Source organism: Coturnix japonica, chromosome 4 (assembly GCF_054131305.1).
Source record: "Coturnix japonica strain WE chromosome 4, WE-NBRP24, whole genome shotgun sequence".
Taxonomy (NCBI): Eukaryota; Metazoa; Chordata; class Aves; order Galliformes; family Phasianidae; genus Coturnix; species Coturnix japonica.
Genome location: NC_140666.1, coordinates 37,204,624 through 37,220,672, shown reverse-complemented (window position 1 = coordinate 37,220,672; position 16,049 = coordinate 37,204,624). Strand labels below are relative to the sequence as shown.

The following is a 16,049-nucleotide window of genomic DNA, read 5'->3' as shown; positions in this document are numbered from 1 at the left end:
CCAGCTCTTTCAGCAGAAGTGTGTTCAGCATTTATCTCCTCACCCTCCAGTTCACTGGGACTTCTCCAGCTATGTGTGTATATGATAAACATACACATGCACCACACACAGTCCTGAATGGTTCAGGAATAACTGCTGAGAAATAACTGAGCAGTAATAGATGAGTCGCAGATCGTATTTCTTGATTTGTTGATGCCCCAACACAAAATGTTACATGTTACAAAGGCTCAGAAGAAACGAAAAAAGTCCCAAGGATACATAGAGAGCTGTAGTATTCTTTTCCTTAAGGTAATTCACATTCTGCTTCTCATTTATATATTAGAATATAGAATATATTATATATATAGAATATTAGAAACATTTTTCAAAAGCAATAAAATACATTTTTTCCTGAAATAGGAATTTTAGACATCCTGAAAAGAGAGAGAGATTTGAGAGTTATGTAAGAGCAGCTTGCTAATATCCTTAGTCATTTTGTTTGCCTTAAATCATGTTTGGATAAACCTTTTACTGTCACAGACAAAATAAGTTTCCTCTGCAGGCTCAGAGATTGTCAAAGACTCTGAATTAGGTACGGTCTCTTCTGCCATCAGAGCAGGACATGGAAGCTCATGATGTGCTCCCCTTTCAGCAAAAAAACAGGTAGGTAAACCCTATCAGATTTTATATACAAGAGACAGACTATTAGATAACCACTGAGTTAAAAAAACTCCACAGAGAAACTCAGCCAACTAATTCATAGGATCTTTATCAGTAAGATTGAAAAGAAGCCCTCTTACGCCATACACATCAGCATTAAACCACTCTCATACAAGATGACAGAAATGTGAAGTTAAACTCCAGCATTCCCAGACAATAGAATCTAGAGAACAAGCTAAAAGCAAGAAAGCACAAATCTGATCTCAAAATGGACATGTATAAAACTAGCATCACAAAAAACTAGCATGTCAAACCAGAAGATTTTATTATTGCACTATGCCACTGGAGAAAACAGATGACTTTGCAATAGCTATGGGAACAGATAAGCATTAATGACAGCATGAGAAAGATGAAAGAGATTAACTAGCTATTCAGGCAATGTGTCCTTCCTGCCTTGACCTACAGTGCAATGTGATACAACTTATTTTTTACATAAAATACTTAACATGTCTCATAAAATGCTTTATAGGGAGAGTCAAGAAGGGTAGAGGAAGAGTACAAAGAAATACAACCCCCAGAAAAAGCCATAAGTAGTTGTGATAAAAGTCTGTACAATTTCCTTGTTCTCCCTTCTCTGTCCACACCTCTTGTAAAATCTGCAGATTTTTCTCCACGTTTTCTACCGTTTCTACAACTCCATTTACACTTTAATTACACAAAGCAATGTTAGATGCCTAACATTTATTGCTATAATTTAATTATTTCACATAACTTATTCTTCTGGATGCTGCAGAGTAGTCTGTAGAGAAGAGAGGAAATCACACCCAGCAATCTCCCACTATTTATGTGATGACCCTGTTAAATCCAGAATTTAAAGATTCTTAAAATAAAGCAAGATGTATTCTCTACTCTGAAAACATAAGCATTACAACCATTTTTCCTCTCTTCTGAGATTTAGCAAATAGATGCACCTCTTTACTTTCAATGAGCATTACCTATGTATTTCCTATAAGCCAGCTAGCACTGAAATACACAAATCTGCATTTCAAATGCATAAAGCTGGGATGGGAGTCTGAAATTTTTATTCCTTCTAGATGATGGCAACAGTTGTAGCATTTTGTTTCATTTTTCTTGTGAATTCAAAATTAACAGATAAACATACTGGGCATCTTTTCACTTAGAAAAACAACTTACTTTTACCAGAGATAGACATACAAATGTAATGCAAAATATAAACGTACAAGCAAAAAATATCTATACTACCACATGAATACCCAGGATTTCTACTTCTGATAACTCTTAATCTTGAAGAAAGGAGAAATTTGGGGGAGAGTGGAAGGAGGAAGAGTTCAGAGTCATTTCTTGCTGGAAGGAAAGTAGGTGAGATAAATAATACAGCTCAAACTGCTCCATCTTCTCGACTCCTGATGCTGAGACCATAGAGGATGGTAACAAACATAGTCCCATGATGAGAGCAGAAAACACCAAGAGAAATGGAAATCTGAAGCTAAAGTGGCAGTGGAGCCAGGTAGAAAACACTGCAGAAAATTCTCATGTTTCTTGAAACTAAGCACATTTTCGGGCTTTGAGGCTGTGATGGTGGGTGAAACTGATAAAGGCAGTAATGAAGTCATCGGTTTGCACTGATACCTGCAGTGCATTCATGGTGCCAAGTCCATCCTGTTATTAGTGGCTCTGACTGATGCCAGTTGCACTGTGCTTGCAGATGCCAAGACTGAGTTGGGCCCACTTACACTTATCAAGCATGCCAAGCTGCATCAGGTAAAATGGAAAAATAAGGAGGAAGCAATGACAGGAATTGCAATGAGCTACCATAAAATAAATAGCTGAGCAAGGGGTAATAGTTACAAATCAAGTGGTGTATTGAAATGAATAAGAGGGTAATGGGCCAGGGCAGGGCATGCATCCATTCTTTTCTCATGGCAGTTGGATCTATTCACTGACTACACATACATCCTTGAAGAATAAAGTATTGAAATGCCTAAGATAGAACTACTGGCTTATTTATTTATTTATTTATTTTCCAGAAGAGATTTGGATACAGTACAGATCCAGGTAATGATAGCAATGACATCTTAAAATACGGCATAAAAAATGGATTATAAATATTGGTGATTTCTTTGTATTGGTGGCTGTTTATATGCTTTTCATGAACCACAACTGATAGCAACTCAACAAATCAAACATGAATCGCAAAAGTACCACAATTTAAAGGTTTTTTTTCATATAACACCACAGATTGTTCTTTAATTTTTCAGATACTTCTTGACTTACGGAGGAGCCATCTTCTGAAATCTGAACATGCTGGTGCTGGAGGACTCTGTCTCTCAACATAGGTTAGACTACTGATAATGAATGATATACCCTCTAGCTCAGCTCTGGCACTGCTCCCAAGACCTCTGGAATTAAAAAGCAAGATTTGCAATTACACAACCTGAATGTTTGAAATAAACCTCTAAATTTCTGTCCATGAGGTCCTGAAGAAGGTCAGGATGATGTTAGTCAGCATTAATTATTTTTTCTTGTAGACTGAATGTCACCTCTGGTGGCTGAGAGCAGGCAGCCCAATACTGGCTGTGGGCTTCTGTTGGTTCACTGCCCTGTACACCCTCAGTGTGGCACCTTACCCCTAGCTCACAGTTATCTCTAAGAGATAGGCCAGCTTCCAGAGGATGGTGGGAAGTTTCACCAGTGCACAGAAAGGGTACTGAAAGAGACTCTTGCAATGCGTTCATATCCACGTTTATTAGCACTTACACCAGAAGACTCCCAGGTATTTGATGTTGCTATCACAAAATATACATAATATTTAAAGTCAGAGTGAGTTGAACGATACTGTCAGGGACTGGTGACATGGTGGCAGAATATAAGGAAATAGTGCACGCAGGTGACATATCTCTGTTATCTCAAGGATCGGTAAAGCAGAGCTCCTCATGAAGTTTCCAGCCAGATCTGTTACTGGCACTGGCATTTGTTTTCTTGTTAGAGACTGTTGAACAACCCTTCAGTAGCCCTGAAATGTCAGATGTATGCTTTTGTAAGGGCTTCTGCATCCATCAAAGTGGGCAGGCATCTGATGTTGCCATTTGCCCTCACTTTTTCAAACAAATGCTGTTTCCTTCTCTCCATTTCCTTACATCAAGGAGCTTTCTTAAAGAAATGAAACAAACAAACAAACAAATAAAATAAAATAAAATAAAAAATTTAAAAAAAATAAAAAAAGGAAATGAATGTGGATATAATTTCACTTGCATATATCAAAGATTACCCAGGACAACACACATTTTAGGGTAGGGAGAAACAAAACCACTTTTCATTGTTAATAAAGTTCTTTCTGACTTTAATCTCATGAACATGAATGATCCCCAGTACCAATACTATTAACCATGGTAAAATGAGATGAACTCTCATTATGTATGTAGCTGTGCGCTCTTCTGAAGTAGTCAATGAACTTTTGATGATTCTAACATCCTGTCAAGGATTTCTTGAAGCAAACTTAACTTTCACTATGAAAAGTTTTTGATTAATTATAGCAAATGACTTGATTCCACTTACAACTGAAGGGAGATCCAGTTATTTTGACACAAATTCTGCTCGTGTAGGATTAAGTCCTCAATTTTCATTTAAGGCTCAGAACATTATCTAAGACAATAGAAGTAACCTTTAATATCTATTCTCTAAAAGCTGTCACCACAGTTCTATACCAAGTGAAATTCATGCAATATAAAATTATCATAAGATTCTTACAAAAAAGATGCTTATTACTTTCACATGAATGCCGGTGCAGTTAATAATGATTACACTTTTGCAGTGAAGAATGAAAAGCTATTTATGATTTACCATTAAGGCTGGAATGCTGTCATCTGGAGCTGATACAAATATGACTAAAAGAAAGAGAGGAGCTGCCATGTGTAGCTGACAATAAGAGCAATGACAAGTGCATGAGGAAGTTGTTACACCATGAGAAACTGAAAGTATTTTCTCCATTTTCTTCTATTGTGCTTTATACACTTGGTCAGATTATTTCTATGAAAAAGTTTTAGCAAATTTTTTTAAACACAGAAAAATGCTCATAAGGACTGCTCACAGGATTTTGGTATGTTTTCTTGTGTTCTGATGTCCAGGGGAACATCATTCAGTTGTTCACATTGGCAACAAATAGAATTTGAGCAGAAAAATATTCCCCTATCCTGTACTGGGCATGTCAGATGTATTCCCAGGTCATCCATGTTAAAACCGAATGCAGCTAGGAGATTATGTTCCATGATCTAAACAGGTTTCTTTTTCTAGTTCCAGATGATGGAAAATTTGTTTCCTAAAAGCATTCCTACCACTTTACTCGTTAAACATTAAGTTTTCCTCCATTCTTGATTTAATGGAATACACATGCCTTCAGTGTCCTCCCTGTGCTTTCTTATCCAGCTAATAATCTTTTGTGATAGTTTTTTGAAACTCAAATAATAATAATAAAAATAAATTAAATTAAAAAAAAAAAAAAAGCTTTTCCAAAAACTGAAAACTGGTATCTTTCCTGATATATCTAATTGGGAACACTAAGCCTGAGATGCTTAAAATCCAAATTTAGCCTTAAAAATATTCAACGTGGAATTTTAATGCTTTAAACTGTAGTGCCTCCAATTTATGGTGGTACTTTAAACAAATTATGTTTCATCATGTATATTATGAATGTAAATACTTAGTGAAGGACAGAATTCTGGATAGCTTGAGTATACTTTGCAAGGAGGAACTCTGCAGTAGCTGCGGAAGCAAAAAGGCACAAGCCTTATAAATTTAGTCAATAGAGGTCAGAATAAATCCCTAAATAATCTAAATTGGTTTCATTTCAACTCTCACTTCCCCTCAGGATGTAAATTGTACTTTCTGGCACATTTTTGTATTAAGTTTGAAGCTCACTTTTTGGTAGGAATTTTTTAAAGCCACTGTGGTCAAGTGCTCAGTTCTGTGTACTCTTCCTGATGCTGAGTGCTTCCCCACAACCATGACAGGTAGACAGAGCTCTTAACTTTATGTTTACTGTGCCTCAGGATGTGGAGAAGAAGAGGAAGAATAAAGAGAAATGCATACATGATATGCGTGTTAAATTCCTGATCCAAGGAAGGGAAGGAAGCTTTCCACAGGTCTTTAAGTGAAATTCGTATTTCACTTTGGCTTCTATTTTTGGGAGCAAATGAGGTGCTATGATGTGCAGATCTCTTGAATTAGTTTCAGTTTGAGCCAAAGATACTCCTATACTTCAGAGCCGCATATTTTGCTGATCCTGTCTACTCACCTTGCTCATGACGGGTGGAGCAGGGTAGCCTTCTGGGTGGGACAAGTTTTGTCCAAGAATTATAAACCTTTGCTAGATGTTAAATTAGTCAGGGCATCAGTCATCCAACAGCCTTGACCTGGGGAAACTGACTCACAGTAGAACTTCCATGCTGCATGGAGGATCACTAGTTATTATCCTGTAAACAAGAACGGAGAACCACATGAGTGATGAGTACCAGAGTATTAACTGCATTCTTCCACTTATACCTGAGACATAAGTGGCTCAGAGTTCTTTCAAAGATAGTTTTCTGGAAAAGTTAAAAAAAAAAAAGAAAAAAAGAAAAAAAAAAGGCAATATCTACTAGAGATAAGAACAGTACATAATTTTGAGATTTCATGACTTCTGAGTCATTTTATTGGAAAATAAAGCCTTTCTTCAGCCATTAATGAGAATAAAGTATTTATATTTAATAGAGTTTAAGTGGTAGAGGAGAAAAGCTGTATCTTAAAATAAGACTTCAGCTCCTAATTGGTCTTCTCAAACAGTATGAGAATGTTTATATGCTGAAGAAAGTCGTTACAGTACCTAGCCATCTGTATAACCCTCCATCTCTATTTCGTTTGTGTGAATTATAATGGAGATTTACAGGAATTTGTGGTCTGCAGAATATCTTTGTTTAAAATATAATTGCTGTGTATCAGCAGGAGTTCTCTTCTGAAGAGGCCTGAACAGACGGTACAGATACATATTCTGGATGGCACTCTCTTTTCCACCTGGCAGATTATCATCGTGCTTGGGTGCATGAAGTGGGACAGAGTAGGGTAGCCTGCGAGGTTTTGGGAGGCAGCAGAAATTGGCTACCCAGTTTAGTTCTCTACCACATAGTTATTTTAAAACACAAGTGTTTTAAAGATAAATCTTTTGTGATTTATCTTTTTGGTAATGAGATATATGAGACAGGGAGAAATGGTTTAAAACTAAAAGAGAGAGATTTAGATTGGATATAAGGAAAGGGTTTTTAACAATGAGGGTGTTGAGTCGCTGGAACAGCTTTCCCCAAGAGGTGGTGGATGCACCAAGGAGGCATTCAAGGTTAGGCTGGACAGGCTGGACAGGGCTCTGAGCAACCTGACCTACTGTTAGGCATCCCTGTTTATTGCAGGGGAGTAGGACTAGATGGCCTTTAAAGGTCCCTTCCAACTCAAACAATTCTATGATTCTACGATATATGTAAAGTGAGTTTTATACAAGGGTGCAGTTGTAGTTTTATAAGATTGATGGGAAAAGACACAAAAAGGAAAGATGGAAAAAAAGCAGGTTTAATACAGGTGACATATTGCAGCAGTTGCTTATATTTCTTACTTCTTGTAGCATTTGAAGACTTGTTTAACCAATAAAATTATGCAATCTGATCACTATATTTCATCCTTTTTACTACTAGAATACTAATAGATAGTGCTCCTGAAAGTGCCTGAGAAGGAAGAAGTTTTTAAATAGCATACTTTCTCATTTCTCTTCTGAATTCTCATACATTAATTTTTCTGGTGGGCTCCATGCAATCATCAGTTCTGGTGCAGCACTTCAGATAACTTTCTATTTAATAAGCTTTCATCTCTTAACATATGTCTGTCTGAAGTATCTAATTTTACTAATAAATTGCTTAATGGATGGAAGGTTCCCTTGTTTTTCCTTCTTACTTTTAGTCACATTATATTTTACAGTAGTAACAAAGTTAAATCAACTAAATCAAATATATTGTTTTTATTTTAGGAGGAAAATATTTTTTCAGGTTTACCACGCTGACTATCAGGGTTTTCACATCAACATTTTTGCCATGATATCTGATCTTAGAGTATTCATGTATCTTGTAGCCCTGCTGTGCAAGAGACATATTCAGCTTGAGCATTAAAATGCACTGGAGACTGCTGATGAATAGATTGATGTGGAGTCCCAAGGCAGCCTTCATATGATACATAACTCCAGCAAACCAAGAAGACTGTAGGTCTTTAAAGCCTGTACTAAATCATACACAAATACAAGACAATGAACACACTTTAGGGGGGTTAGATCCTCATGTTTTGATACCCTTGAGCAGAGTGTTTCAGTGCCTTAAATAAAAGCTTGTTGTCCAGACGTGACTCGGAAATTTAAAATGTTCACTCTGTGATTTGGAGTCAAACACTGTAAATTTGTGCCCAAAGAACTGTTCAGGCAAATCTACAACAAATAGATGCTTATTACTATTATGCTTATGTGCCTTTAGTTTTGTGACCATTTTTATGCTTTTGTCAGAATCTGCTAACATTTTGTGATCCTAATGATTAAGGATGCTAAATATTTTCTCCAACAGAGCATTATCTCTATTACAAAAAAACGATCTCAGAGAGATAAAGCATGGACCTGGAGTGAAATGCAAGTGCCCAAGTACATCTGTCTAAAGCTATTTGAAATGCCCAGCAAGGATTTTTTTGGAATGGGTCATCCTTGGGTCTTTTTGATGTCTGTCAGCTCTTAACAGATAATTCAAACACAGAAGGTGTTTGAAATGACAAAAGATGGCATTGCTAGGCTCCTGAAAAATTCTCCAGGCCACCTGAAAGCTCATTTCCTCTTTTTCTCTTTTTTTCTAAAGTGCCTATACACAAATTTCCTGGTAAGAAAAGGGGCAAAACTAATGAACAGGCTAGAATTAAACAATAATTGGAAGGTTTGGGCAATAAAAAATTTAGTGCATGGTAAGCTTCTCCCATGCTAATCCTCCCTCTTCAATACAGCAAATGTGATGATGATGTAATTTGGATGAAAATTACTACACCTTTTTGGACAGATAGATTATTAAGTACAATGGTTTTGTGGAAACAAAAATCTGGCTAAACAAAGTACTTGGGAGTATAAGCAATCCCACCATAGAGAAATAGGACTGCTTGTGTGTTCCAAGACAAGCATATTTTTGAGTGCTACATTAAGCTGAAGCCAAAGAAAATACGTATAGAACAGAGACAATAAAAGACAAAAAACATTAAGATTGAGAGGTGAAACCAGTGCAAGAAGGTAGAAGTAAGGAAACTGAGCCTTGGCAAGGGAAAGAACCTGGAAATATCTGCTGGGAAAGAAAAAAATGAAGTGTTTTTAATTATTACTTATTGTCTATTGTTCTATATGAATTTTTCCAGTGGTGACAGTTTTAAGAAAATTAGAAGAGAACATTTGCTGAACACTAATTTTTGTTTAAGTATTGCCAGGTTTTCTATGAGGTATTTTGTTGTGTGTACTTCCACCACTATGATACAATACCATGGGACCTGTAGAGTCCAGAAAAACCCAAGATATTTCAAATGAGATAAATGACCACTTTACCATAGAAATTTGTATGGATTTATTAAGCAACATTTACCAACAAAGACTTCCTTCAGCTTATAGCTATTGCTACTGATATAATTTCTTATGGGTTCTGAAGTAGAATCTGTATGCTCCTCTGAGTCAGATGCAACATTGTTGCCCCAGCCCCTGCATCATGCCATGGTAGGATGTACTCACATGAGCTTTGGTGGTACAGCTACATTCAGAAATTCCTGCCTCCTTTTCAAGCTCATTTCCTCTCCATCCGTGGCATTACCCACCTTTCCATTACTGCAGGAAAGCTCCCTGCAAGGCTGCTTTCTAAACCTGGTACCTTTAGCATCCACATGGTGTCTTTAACATTCACAGAATAGCTAGAGGATGGGTAGTAAAGCAAGAGAAAGAATATTGTGTGGAAAAAGGAAATTCAAATGAAAATGCACCAGATACTCATGGTATATCATTCTACCAGCTGGGCTAAATGTCAAAGTGACTGACACTTAACTCATGCAAAACTCCCACAGATTGGAATAGGAGTGTTGCATAAATAGTGACTTCAGGATCAAGTCTGTTCCCAGGAGGTGCTGAACACTCTTCATTTCTAGCAGTCCTGGAACAAAATCCTCAGTATCCAAGAATCTGCCCAAATTCTAGCTGTCTTCTGAACAGCACCAAAGACTGCAAAATGTCTATTTTATCCCAATATCTTTGTTTCACTAATCTATAAAAATGTATTTATGATTTTTAATTGATTTTAAGGATAAGTTAACCAATAGAAAAAAACAGATACAAATCCCTTGTGGTTTTCTATAATCTGTATAGGAAATATGTCAAAAAAAAAACCACCCAAAACAAAACAAAACAAAACACACACAACAACAACAACAACAAACAACTCCATAAGAAACATAAATAAAATGAACAAGCATTATGATTGTATTTAGAGCTTGCATCATGGCAACAAATCTCAGCTCCTTTTGAGGTTGATTCTATCACCTGCAGTACGAATCATCATGTTGTGCCTTGAAAAGTGAGAAAATACAGAAATGCAAGAGAAAGACTTTTTCTTCCTCTTTTCACCAATGCTCACTCTGACACACACTTCATTGAGAAAGGGTCTGTACTGACCCCAGAACAAACTGAATTACTGCATACAAGTTAGAACAGAAGGTAATGGTTTAAGTTAAACTCTTTCTCCTTAGCTTCTGTGAATGATAGATATAGACAAATTTCTCTTGCAAACTGAAGAATTACGCAGTTTTAGTATCTTGCCAATGCAACAGCATGTTCATCACTGCTGGCTTCAGTGGAGCACGCAGTTTCAGCAGAGCAAAGCGTGGGACTGTGTTTAACAGGTAGCTATAATTCTCTGGTCCACTGCTTCAACAAATGAAGGCATGTTCACCAGTTGAAAAATAATCTAGATTTGACAGAAATACCTATAGTCTGCCTGCTGTAAAACCTGCACCGTTATCACACAGCCCAGAGCTTTTCTCATTTAATAGATTCATCGTTTTCTATAACTTTTTTGGATAAGACTTCCCTGCATACATAGTGTCATCCAACTGCACAGTTTTTTTAGAATCTCAAAGTATAAGCAAACACTTTGGTTTTCTTATGAACCTGGATTATTTCTAAAGGGTGCGGTTTACAAAGTAGTTTCTCCTGTCCTTCACAGTAGCTCATTATCCTGGGGTTCTTTGTAAACACTTTGAAAGTAACCCTCATTTCACACCCAGACATTTCACGAGCAGCAACTGCCAGCTCTCTTCTTCAATGGAATAAAAATGTATAGTTGACTTTCCTTCCTCACACAAAAATGCCCCAACTTACACTGCTTCAAAGTGATTTTTCCACCAATGCCTCTTGCGGTTGCATCCTCAAATTCCAGCCATGGCCCTGCTATGCCTGTAGCATTCAGTTAGACAGGAGACCTTGTTTGTTGTGAGGATGGTGAATTATGACTAACTCAAAATCAAAGAGACAATAAATTTGCATTTAAAAATGTTTACTGAAAACAGAAAAAAAGATACTTCTTTCTGTATTAGCATCTGTTTTCTCCAAAAACAAAGAAATGGAACTTCATGTAAAGAAGAAAATATTTTGTTTTAATTTGAATAAACATTTTCTTTTAAGTATCTTCATCTTAAAAAAAAATAATAATAATCGTGGCTGTAATCAACATTTGCAGTCTTTAGTTCCCTTTATGAAGATTTGCAGAACATTTGTGGAGAGCTATTTGATCTTCTGACTGCAAGATCCAGAGATCAAGTAGCTGCTTAGCATAGAGCAACACTTTCTCTGTTAGCTCTTACAGCTGTCACATTGCTCACTGCATTAATTGAGAGGAAATAAAAACAGGCATTGTGGTTGAGACACAGTAGTCTAGGCACAGAAGTCAAGTACCTCAGACCTATTCTTGGCCCCACTGCAGACTTCCTGTGCAGTCTGAGGCAAGTGATATCACCTCTCTGTGCCCCCATTTCCTCCTCTGTAAAGGCTGTCCAGGTTTTTAGGGTGGTCTGAATCACTACAGTTGGGGAGAACCTGCTTGAGGAACCAAGAAACCAAATGTTCAGCTGCTTTGAGTTCAAAATTCCCATTTATTTTTGGCAGAGACACTTGGGGAGTCATAGTGTAAACTTCTCTGCTCACTTCCTGTCCAACAAAAAACTGGTGGCTTGATCAGCAGCTCCTGCATCTTCCCGCAAAGATTAAAATGCTTCAGCCTGGAGGCCTACCTGTGTGACCTGGTGTAGGAAACCTGCTTTGGCAGGGGGTCTGGACTCGGTGATCTCCGGAGGTCCCTTCTAAACCCTATGATTCTGTGATTCTGTGAGGCCATTCAAAATGTTACTGATGTCCAAATGTGATGAGCTAAATCACTTTATAACTTGCTATTAAAACATTATATTCACAGATGTACACATGCATCATTTTTAAGTGAAAATAAACATTTTCTCAGTATGATCTTGAACAGCCCAAAATCAGAGCCATTACATGCAGTGCAAGGGAATTCACAATGTGAAATTTTAATCTATGCATCACAAGTTGCTGAAAGCTGAGAAAACATCCATTTCCCTTTCCTACCTTCTGAATTTAAAGGGAAAAAAAAAAAAAAAAAAAAAAAAAAAGCATGCAGACCTAAATATTAAAATAAAATACAGTACTGGGAAAATCTGATTTCAAAAACTTAGAACAGAAAATCACAGGAATATCCTTTTCTAACTTATTATTTCTTTACCTGGTTGATTTTCCAACTGAAGGAACTTTAGTAATGCACATAGCTGTTAAATAAGAACCCCAAGATTTGGATGCTGTGGCTGAATTAATCTGAGTGTTGATCTGTGTTGGGTACTGTTACTTCCCAGACACTCGCTTATCCTGAAGTGACCTGGAAAAGCAGCATCACAAAAATATATTGTAGATTTTATGAGGTCGGTTTCAATTATATCCAGTCTGTTACTTCTAACACACTTTCCTCTGAGTGCTGTATCTAGTATTTGAAAATGTTACTTTACGTTTGCCGTGATATCCTCCTGATTTTTAATAAAATTTCTTTGAAAATGCCTATTTATCAGAAGCAGACATAAACCTTCTTTTGCCTTGGGAAATAGCAAACTTCCTGGAAGAATTACTTTAGGTTTCTAGAAAGATTAAAAACATAATTTAGTCTTCTACAAACATAAAGTATGACATTAAAAAAATACTCTTCTGGATGTATGGTTTGTTCTCTTGTCAAAATTGAAACAAAGAATGAAAATACTTAGCTAAAAGGTATGCTTTTCATCTCCTAGTTGCTCTTTATAGCAAAAATTCACTTATCTTGGCTTTCTATATAAGGTATTTTACATCATTTAAAATTATGGCCGGGTGCGTATAAAGGTTGTGTCAGCATTTCCATTATAAAACCATATTTTAGGGGGTTTATAACTCAACCATAAAAGCTCACTCTATGCTGAAACTTGGCACACGAAATCCCAACCTGGAACAGATTTTTATCACCGACAGTTAAAAAAAAAAAAAAGTTTGGCTGTTTTTCAATTTTCTGAATGACATATAAAATGGGAACAATTTTTGGTTGGGGTGAGGAGAAGAATCTGTCTTCTGAAGATGCTGCTTGTTGGCTCTAGAGGGATGAAGAATGGCAGAACCTCAGCACAGGTGGGGCCTTTTCATTTAGGGATTCTCATGTCACTCAGGGGTTAACCTTACGCACCCTCACACCAGGCTGGCAGCACTCCCTGCTTGTTTAACTTACTCAAAGCAATGAGGTGAGCTCTGTTTCACCAGAACCAAAGGAGCATATGGGGACAGGAGGCTGAGGAGAATCCACCTTCACAGAAGCCACCCTTTTGACAGTAGGGCTGGCCATCCCAGACTGCAGCCAAAGTATGGGCACCATTTTGTTCTGAGCTAAATGAAGACAGACCCCCAGTGTCCCTCAAGAGTCAGTTGAGAGCAACTCTCAGCAACTCAACAACTCTTAGTCAACCTGTGTTTCTGCTGTTTGGAGATGCTTGTCTGATCTCTTGTGGCAGGAGCAGCCACTCCCAATTTTGGCCTTGAGCAGTGCACAGAGCCATGCTGAAGGTGTAACCACTGCCAAGTTACACTCCAGTATCTGCAATGACCACACTGCATTCAAATTCAGCGTTGTCACAGGAAGTGAGAAACACTCCCAAATCTAATGTCTGGTTATTACATACAATGATGAAGGTAGGCAGAATGTGAAAGGAGCAGTGAAAAAAGAGTGAAATGCCTGCAGTCAGGAGATGTGCTTAACGACAGCAGAGAATCTGTGTCTGCTGTCAATGTGACCGCCTGCATGAAGGCTTGAAGAGAGCTCAGGAGGCAGAAGAAAGGCAGACGAAGGGAAAATGATTTCAGAAGCGACAAATCATGTCCAAAAAAGGAGAGGCACATAAATTCTGACAAGTTAAATGTTAAACCTCAGGAAGGCATGCCAATTTATTGAGGAGCAACTTATTAAAGGAACTCATTTAAGGAATAAAAGTTAATAATAAAACCTTTCTCAAATGTTTCAGGAGTTGGAAGCCTGTCAGAAAGTCAGAGGGGTGAATCCCAGATCTGTGAGAAGCAAAGTTCTCAGTGACAATAAAACAATAAAAAAGTCTTGCAGATTCCTGCTCCCTTTGCACCACTGACCCTCATAGCCTGAGGAGCACAGCCACTGCAGTAAGAATGAAATTGCTGGGAAAGCGAATGTCACACCAAAATCCACCACTGAACAAGGCGACCGCTTTGGATGAGAAGAGTCTGGATCCAAGATCGTCAGTGTGAAAAGGGATAACACCATTAGTTAACATCCTTAATCCTTTTAAAGCAAATTCGCTTCCGAAGTTGCCTGAGATCATCCAAGGCAGTGCTTCAAGCACAGTGAGTGCTTCCAAAGGAGGCTCTCAGTACAGGAAGCAGCACTCACCTCTCCTGCCTCAACTGCCACCAGGTGCAGGAGTACCACGGCCTCCTGAGCTGCTCTGCTTCTCAGTGCTTCTCCTGCCCTTCCACCACTTCTTCCTCCTAACAGAATCTTTCCTTAGAAAGGCAGCTAATCACAGAAGCAAAGAGTTCAAAGTCCCAGTGCTAGGTGACTAGTTAGAATAAGATATTTTTCTTTAAACAAAACAAAACAACAACAACAAAAACAAAAACAGAAAAGAAAAAAAAACAAGTGCTATAGTGATCTTTGACCTTGTCATTTAGCTTTCCTCAGCGTTAGACTCTTAATTGCTTTCAGTTTCTACAGGCAACTTCTAGAGTGGTGGGAGCATCCTCCCACACAGCATTACAATGCGGTGTCACCTGCAGCACCCTGCCTGCTAATTGCAGACATTGTTGCAGTCAGTCTCTGTTGCTTCTGCCACGTCCTGCAGAAGCAAGAAAACCGTGCCTGTTTTCTAATAGCATTCCAGATTACTTCAGTTCCAAAGCAATTTATTATGAGCTTTAGTGTTAACGTTGAATGTTGTTGATGTTGTTTCTTAGTTACACATCTGCCAAAGCTTCCATGGAGGGAACATGTGGGGAGCTCATGTATGCAGGCTGCATCCCAGTGCAGGACTGGGCTGCACATCAGTAATGCTAAAAATTAGGAACTTTTTTCTTTTCCCCTCTTCTCTTTCCCTGTTCCTCCTTTGTGAAAGACTTCGTGTACCTCAGCATTACAGAATTACTTTCCCAGATTTGTCTGATTGTTATCCCAAGCACTTGTGGTAGTACCACATATCGCTCGTGGTAGTATACACTCAGACATGAGAAAATACATATTTCATGCCAGTCCTAAGGAGAGAAACAGTTCATTTCTCTATTACTGTCAATTCAGCTCTGAGGAGAAGTGTGTCATATATTTCAGGGCAAATCAGCAAGAATCAGCCACATGTGAGAGGCCAGACAAGGAGTTAAAGACAGGTCTGAAATGCTGCATACACCTGAAAGCTTTAGTGATGCTTTTGAAGTCTCATAATACCGTGTATAATATAGTTTAGTGCTATCTGTCTTCTCTTGTCCTTCAAAGTGTGTTATGAGGACAGTGTTAGAACAGCATTTAAGTAAATACTGACACTGCAGAGAGATCATCGGGGTCATCTCCACCCTGTGCTTACCCCATTGCTGATTCTGCTTTCTTAGCAGCAAGTATCATAGTGAATTGGTGCTTAGGTGTACTGACAAACTCAAGGTGCTTTTGCATTGCCTGTAAGAATCAAATTCTCTGATTCTATGTTGTTTTCTTCTTTGTTTTTGTTGTTGCTGTTGT

The 16,049-nt window shown here is 37.9% G+C and overlaps 1 long non-coding RNA gene across 3 annotated transcripts; it reads right to left on the bottom strand.

Annotated features, from left to right (window-relative positions):
- Positions 1-1,635: 1,635 nt before the first annotated feature.
- LOC107313131 (uncharacterized) lies at positions 1,636-14,847 on the bottom strand. 3 transcript variants are annotated; one of them, XR_014945284.1, is made up of 3 exons: positions 14,718-14,847; positions 5,951-6,128; positions 1,636-3,673 (listed from the first exon to the last, which is right to left on the bottom strand). It is a non-coding gene; the product is annotated as an uncharacterized LOC107313131 (long non-coding RNA). The 3 variants fall into 3 exon arrangements; XR_001554828.3 differs by lacking the exon at positions 1,636-3,673 and adding an exon at positions 3,768-3,810; XR_001554829.3 differs by lacking the exon at positions 1,636-3,673 and adding an exon at positions 3,768-3,806.
- Between the last annotated feature and the right edge of the window lie 1,202 nt (positions 14,848-16,049).